This window comes from Microcebus murinus, chromosome 3, assembly GCF_040939455.1.
Source record: "Microcebus murinus isolate Inina chromosome 3, M.murinus_Inina_mat1.0, whole genome shotgun sequence".
Lineage (NCBI taxonomy): Eukaryota > Metazoa > Chordata > Mammalia > Primates > Cheirogaleidae > Microcebus > Microcebus murinus.
In genome coordinates, this window is record NC_134106.1 from 72,776,351 (window position 1) to 72,783,473 (window position 7,123).

A 7,123-nucleotide genomic window follows, 5' to 3' on the forward strand; every position below is an offset into this window, starting at 1 on the left:
TTCTATTTTTAGTAGAGACAGGATCTCACTCTTGCTCAGGCTGTTCTCAAACTCCTGAGCTCAAGTGATCCTCCCACCTGGGCCTCTCAGAGTGCTAGGATTACAGGCGTGAGCCACCATGCCCAGACAAGTAATGCTATTTTAATTATCACAAGCAGCTGAGAAAAAAATAAGCTACATATTTATATAGAAAAGATTCCTTCCTGGTGTTTATAGCTCTTTTAGAATTTGTCTAGCAGGTTTTCTGGTCCTCACCAGAAGACGACCCCCAAGCAAAAAAAAAAAAAAGTTTCATTCCTACCTAATAAATACCAAAAGACTGGTGTCCTCTAAGAGCAAGTAAGTGTTCCATAGTGGTTCAAATAAAGAAAGTGGTAGGAGAATAAAGTCCTCACACAGCATTTAGTTTTGTAACTGGGCCAGATTGAAAACAACCTGTATCTTAGCTGTCAATGTTCTATTTGCTTCCAGCGTTGTCTTATAGTTTCATTAAATTATTATCTGTTGGGCATCTGCTCCCAGTTCTGACATAGTACCTGGTTTTACACCACATATCCCACTGAGATTGACTGTAGAGTTAGATTAAAATAAAAACTCTTTGAAAGTGTCAAAGAGCAACCAAGGCATCCAGGACTTGAGGGGCTAAGAATGAGAAAGAAAGAAAAAGCAATAAGACCATTTTCCCCTTGAGACATTTGCTGAATTATAAGCAAGAAGTGCACAGTCTAGAGACCATGTAGAAAGGTGCAACTTAGGCCAGGCGTGTGGCTCACGCTTGTAATCCTAGCACTCTGGGAGGCCAAGGCGGGCAGATTGCTTGAGGTCAACAGTTCGAAACCAACCTGAGCAAGAGCAAGACCCCGTCTCTACTATAAATAGAAAGAAATTAATTGGCCAACTAATATATATAGAAAAAATTAGCTGGGCATGGTGGCACATGCCTGTAGTCCCAGCTACTTGGGAGGCTGAGGCAGTAGGATTGCTTGAGCCCAGGAGTTTGAGGTTGCTATGAGCTAGGCTGATGCCATGGCACTCTAGCCTGGGCAACAGAGTGAGACTCTGTCTCAAAAAAAAAAAAAAAGAATTGCTGAAAAGTAAAGCTGATATTCCACCCTACTTTTCTCATCAAGGCATTTGCTGATTCCTAAGCCATGCAGGTTAGAGATCAAATACTCAAGTAGAAAGAGTCAGATAAGAGGCCAAAAAGTGAAACAGTCTTCTTGTGCTAAGGAATAAAAATTTAGAGGTCAAATCTAGCAAGGAGTCAGAGCTCTGAAAAATATCTCCAGGCTTTCAGTTGAGATTTCTGATGGACTACAGATAAAAGTAAGGGAAAAGTGGAAAAACCCAAAATTCAGCCTCAAAGTGCCACATTTCCTAATTGGATTAGAGTGACTTGCCTGGCCCTACTCTGTCTACCAGAAGAAAATTAAAAATTATCTCTGGAGAAGGAAAACATCACATAGAACATCTATGGGTTTTTGTTGTTGTTGTTTTTGAGACAGAGTCTTAGTCTGTTGCCTGGGCTAGAGTGGCGTGGTGTCAGCCTAGCTTACAGCAACCTCAAACTCCTGGGCTCAAGCAATCCTCCTGCCTCAGCCTCCCAAGTAGCTGGGACTACAGGCATGTGCCACCATGCCTGGCTAATTTTTTTTCTATATATTTTTAGTTGGCCAATTAATTTCTTTCTATTTTTAGTAGAGACGGGGTCTTGCTCTTGCCCAGGCTGGTTTCGAACTCCTGACCTTGAGCGATCCTCCCGCCTTGGCCTCCCAGAGTGCTAGGATTACAGGTGTGAGCCACCGCACCTGGCCCATCTACAGGTTTTTATATACAATGTCTAACAGTCAAACAAAAGTCTACAAGTCATGTCAATAAACAGAACCAAGTGATAGAAAATCAAAACAAAAAAACAGAAACGGATCAGATCCACAGGAGATCGAAATGTTGATGTTATCAAACATAGCCTATAAAATAATGATTTATATCCTTAAAAAGTAGATAATTTTATCAAAGACCTGGAATCTATTTTAAAAAAATCAAAGTGAAAATTTTAGAACTTAAAGATAATTAATTGTTATACCAATAGCTCATAAAAACATGAAAAATGCTCAACATCATTAGTCGTTGTGGAAATGCAAATCAAAACCACAATGAGATGCCACTTTGTACCCACCAGTATGTCTAAAATAGATAGGCAATGACAAATGTTGGCCAGGATGTAGAAAAATTTAAACTCTCATACATTGCTAGAGGGTGCAAAATTGTGCAGGAACTTTGGAAGTTCCTCAAAATGTTAAACATAAGTTACCAAATGACCCAACAATTCCGCTTCTAGGTATATAACCAGAAAAATTGAAAGCATATGTCCACACAAAACTTGTACACAAATGTTCATAGCAACATTATTCATAATAGTCAAAAAGTCAAAACAACCAAAATTTCTATCACCCTATGAATGGATACACAAATTATGATATATCCATATAAGGGAATATTATTCAGCCATAAAAAGGAATGAAGTACCAGTACAAGCTACAACATGGATGAAACTTGAAAACATTACACCAAGTGAAAGATGCCAGTCATAAAAGACTACATATTATATGAAATGTCCAGAATTAGGCAAATTCATTGAGACGGAAAGTAGGTTAGTGGTTGTCAAGGACTGGAGGGAGGAGAGAATAGGGAATGACTGCTAATGTGTTTGAACTTTCTTTTGGGGATGATGAAAATGTTCTGAAATTAGATAGCGGTGGTAGTTGTACTACTCTGGAAATATACTAAAAACCACTGAATTGTATACTATAAAGGAGTGAATTTTATGGCATGTGAATTACAGTTCAATAAAGCTATTATTTATTTAAAAGAAAAATTAATTCAGATTAAGAATTTAGTGTGTGATTTTAACAATCAAAGAGAGAATTAGCAAACTCTAAGACTTCTGAGAAAATATCCAAATTGAATTCCAAAGAAAAAATATAAAGGAAAATATAGAAATGACCTCCTAAGAGATACAGGGAACATTGTGAAAAGGTCTATATATGTGTAATTGGAGTATTCCAGGAGGAGCGATTGCAGAAGCGATATTTGAAGAAATGCTGATAATTTACAAAAATTGGTAAAAAAAAAAAAATCAAACAACAGACTCAAGGATTTCTTTGAACCCCAAGCAACTTAAATACAAAACAAAACCACCTGTAGACCCATCTAGTGAAACTGCTGAAACCCAAAGACCAAAGAGACAATCTTAGAAGAAGCTATAGGGGGAAAAAATATACATTGCCTTCAAAGGAGCAGTAGGGAGATTGACAGATGACTTTCCAATATACGAAGAAGGGACATTGTTTTAATGAAATACTGGAAAAAAATTAACTGGCAACTTATAATAGTATACTTAGTGAAAATGTCTTTCAAAAAGGAAATTGAGAAAAAGACATTTAAAAGAAAAACAAACAAACAAAGGAACTTGTTTCCAACAGACCTACAGATTTAGGATCACATAAACTAAAGGGAGCTTTTCAGATAGAGGGAAAATGATCCAAGATGCAAATTTGAAAGTAAAGGGCAGGAGAACTAAAGATTATTATAGAAAAGAATAAATTTGGGGGTAAATATAAGTGAAAAAATATTGTTTTATAAAACAATACAATGCCTTTGAGGATTTTTAAATATGTGTAATATTAAATGTGCATAATATTAAATTACATAGCAACAGCACGAAAGGTGAGAGTAGGCAAATGTTGCTAAAGTAGTCAAAGATCTTTGCATTGCCTAGGAAAGTAAAGTACTATTAATTTATACTCTAATAGGTCAAGGATACATGTTACAATCCTAGGGTAATCACTTAAAAAGAATAAGATTGTATAAAGGCTGTATAACTACCAAGCTAGTGGAGTGGAAAAATGGAATAATTTTTTAAAAATGTGATTTATCCAAAGTGGTCAAGAAAGGAGGAAAAAAAGGACAAAACAAAAAACAGGTGGGGGAAGAAGACAAAAAGGATAGTTAGTTGTAGATTTAAACTCCAAAATGTCAATAATTACATTAAACATGTATGTGGTAAACACTTCTTTTAAAAGTAAAAGATAAGAGACATACCTTAATGGTAAAGGTGTACCTGCAAAAATATGTACATGCAAACAATAGCAAAAAGAAAGCTGATGTAGCTATAATAATATCTGGCAAAGTTGATTTTTTTAATAACTCTTTTAAAATGTTAATAGACTTTTTTAAAAAGCAGTTTCATGTTTATAGCAAAATCGAGCTGAAAGTACAAAGATTTTCCATATACTTCTTCCCTCTACATAGGTACAAGTATCTCCACTATCAACATCCCATGCCAGAGTGGTGCATTTTTTACAATTGATGAACCTACATTGACACATCATTATTATCCAAAGTCCATCATTTACATTAGCGTTCACTCTTGGTGTTGTACATTCTATGGATTTGGACAAATGTATAATGGCATGTGTCCATCACTATAGTATCATACAGAGTAGTTTCACTGCCCTAAAAATCCTCTGTGCTCCACCTATTCATCCTTCCCTCCCCACAACCCCTGACAACCATTGATCTTTTTACTCTTTATAGTTTCTCTTTCTTTAACAGCTTTATTGGGATATATAACATATGTATACAGTTCAACTATTTAAAGTATACAGTTCAAAGGTTTTTAATATTAATATATTGAAAGAGTTTCTGAACCAGGAGGGAGATGTCTAAATGTACAGTTGACCCTTGAACAGCAAGAATTTGAACTGTGCGGTCCACTTGTAGGCAAACTTTTTTCAACCAACTGCAGACTTGAATTGAAAATACAGCATTTGGGAAATGAGAAATTTGAGCACAAGGAGGGCTGATTTTTCCTATAGGCTGTTCTGCAGGGCCAACTGAAGGACTTGAGTATTTGTGGATTTTGGGATAGTTGAGGGTTCCATGCATGCTGTGGGAACACTGTATATCCTTTTACCTCTTTGGAATTAGGAACCAAGATAGCATATCAACTACTACAATTTAAATAAATAAATAACAGCGACCGAAGTTTCTATTACCCTTATGGTCTATCATGCAATTGGGCAGTAGCTTGTAAATTGACTCAGTGCTTCCTACTTGTTTCATATATTCATTCGATTCTTCAACACATATTTCAAATGCCTAGGCTTGGCTGACCTGCTAGGCACTGAAGTTTCATACTCAGGCAGAAAGTATCCTTGTCCATGGGGCAATACAGTGTTCATCTTCCATGTTTGTAGTGACATTGGCAGTTCCTTGGAGGTACACCTCATCTGTATTTCCTTTTGCATTCTGCACCCCTCAGGTAGTGGGGACACACATTTGATATTTATGGAATAGTTATGGTGAAAAATAAGATAGGCATACCCCCAAACACAAGGATCCCTCAAGGTTTTCACTGGTTGGGTAACTTTTGTTGGCAACAACAGGGGAAGGGAGTGTCACTAAAGATCAGGGCCTGGGATCCAAGTCATTCCCCTTTCTCCTTCCCAGGCTCTTTGCAGAGCACTGATGTTAGCACAGTGTTCTGGCAGCATCTTCAGGCACTTGTCACCAAGCATGGCATTCCAGGACAGAATCACGTACAAGAGAGTGATTACATGTTTAGTCTCATAACTCCTTCCAACTTGGCACAAGTCAAAACATTTCTTAATGTTTCTGATGCTTTTAATCTTTATCTTCTTCCTAATTCATTCTAATTTTCTACAAGGAGTGTACATTATCTGTGTATCTTTAAGTTAAAAATAAAACACACTCCTCATGGTGCCTCCTATAGAAGCCATCCTTGACTCCTGCCCCACATGCCCATGGTGGCTTTGTTTTTTTCTCTTGATTTGTATAAAACCCATGCTCACCTCTAGCAGAGCACTTGCCATAGTGTATTTCAGTCGCCTGTTTAATTACCTGTTTCCTCCTTAGACTGTGCTATGGTGCAGGTGCTATGCCTTTTATAACTGGTCTCTAGGGCCTGGCATGGGGCCTAGGGTACAGCAGTACAGCGTTCATCTTCCCGTTTCCCCTAAGTTTTCTGCCTTTAACACCCAACTCAGTCAACAGCTAACCCTGCAATACCTATTCTCAGAGAAATCAAAGAAGGCTTCTTACCTCCAACCAACTGACACACCTTACTAAGCCCTGAGTACCGCACACTGCTCAATGAATCTGAGGAAATGAGGACTTCAGAGGGTCTTGATTGGCATACCCATCTCAGGAATGCTGTAGGTCAAGGCAAGTCTTTTTTTTTTGAGACAGAATCTCACTTTGTTGCCCAGGCTAGAGTGAGTGCCATGGCATTAGCCTAGCTCACAGCAACCTCAAACTCCTGGGCTTAAGCAATCCTCCTGCCTCAGCCTCCGGAGTAGCTGGGACTACAGGCACATGCCACCATGCCCAGCTAACTTTTTCTATATATATTAGTTGGACAATTAATTTCTTTCTATTTATAGTAGAGACGGGGTCTTGCTCTTACTCAGGCTGGTTTCGAACTCCTGACCTGGAGCAATCCGCCCACCTTGGCCTCCCAGAGTGCAGGATTTCAGGCGTGAGCCACCATGCCTGGCCCCAAGGCAAGTCTTTATGCATATTATTTAGGTGAGAGTCACATTCCTCTGGAATGAAGGGTAAAGGGTGTTGGCAAGGATCATGACTAGAACTAGCTCTTGAGACTGGGCAGTAGGAAGGCGGTGAAGGCAGGAATCTCTGCTTCGGAAGACGGATGGACAGAGGCGGGACAGCATCCCAAAGCATTGAACTTACACAAACTCAACTAGATATACTTGGCAGAAAGGAAGGCAGGAGGAAGGGAACAATCGAAAGTGGAAGGGGTAGGAAAAGGAGATCCAAGAGAACTGTTTAAATAATACAGGTTTTTATGTTTTTATTAATGTGCAGGTAGTTCTAGCCATCGTTCCACTCAGGGTTGCTCTTGATGAGCTTGAGAAGGGAGAAGTGATATCACTTTACCTTTAGTGGGGTGGCATTCAGCCTGACTGCACTTGATAACCAGGGGACCCCACTCCCAGAGGTGGGCCTGGGCACTAGGATTGCAAAAGCTCCCCAAAGTGATTCCAGTGTGCAGCCCATGTTGAGAATCTCTGCAGTTGGT

At 38.8% G+C, this 7,123-nt stretch overlaps 1 pseudogene; it reads left to right on the top strand.

Moving 5' to 3' along the window:
* Positions 1-204: 204 nt before the first annotated feature.
* Positions 205-270, top strand: LOC142870337 (uncharacterized; annotated as a pseudogene).
* The last annotated feature ends 6,853 nt before the right edge of the window (positions 271-7,123 follow it).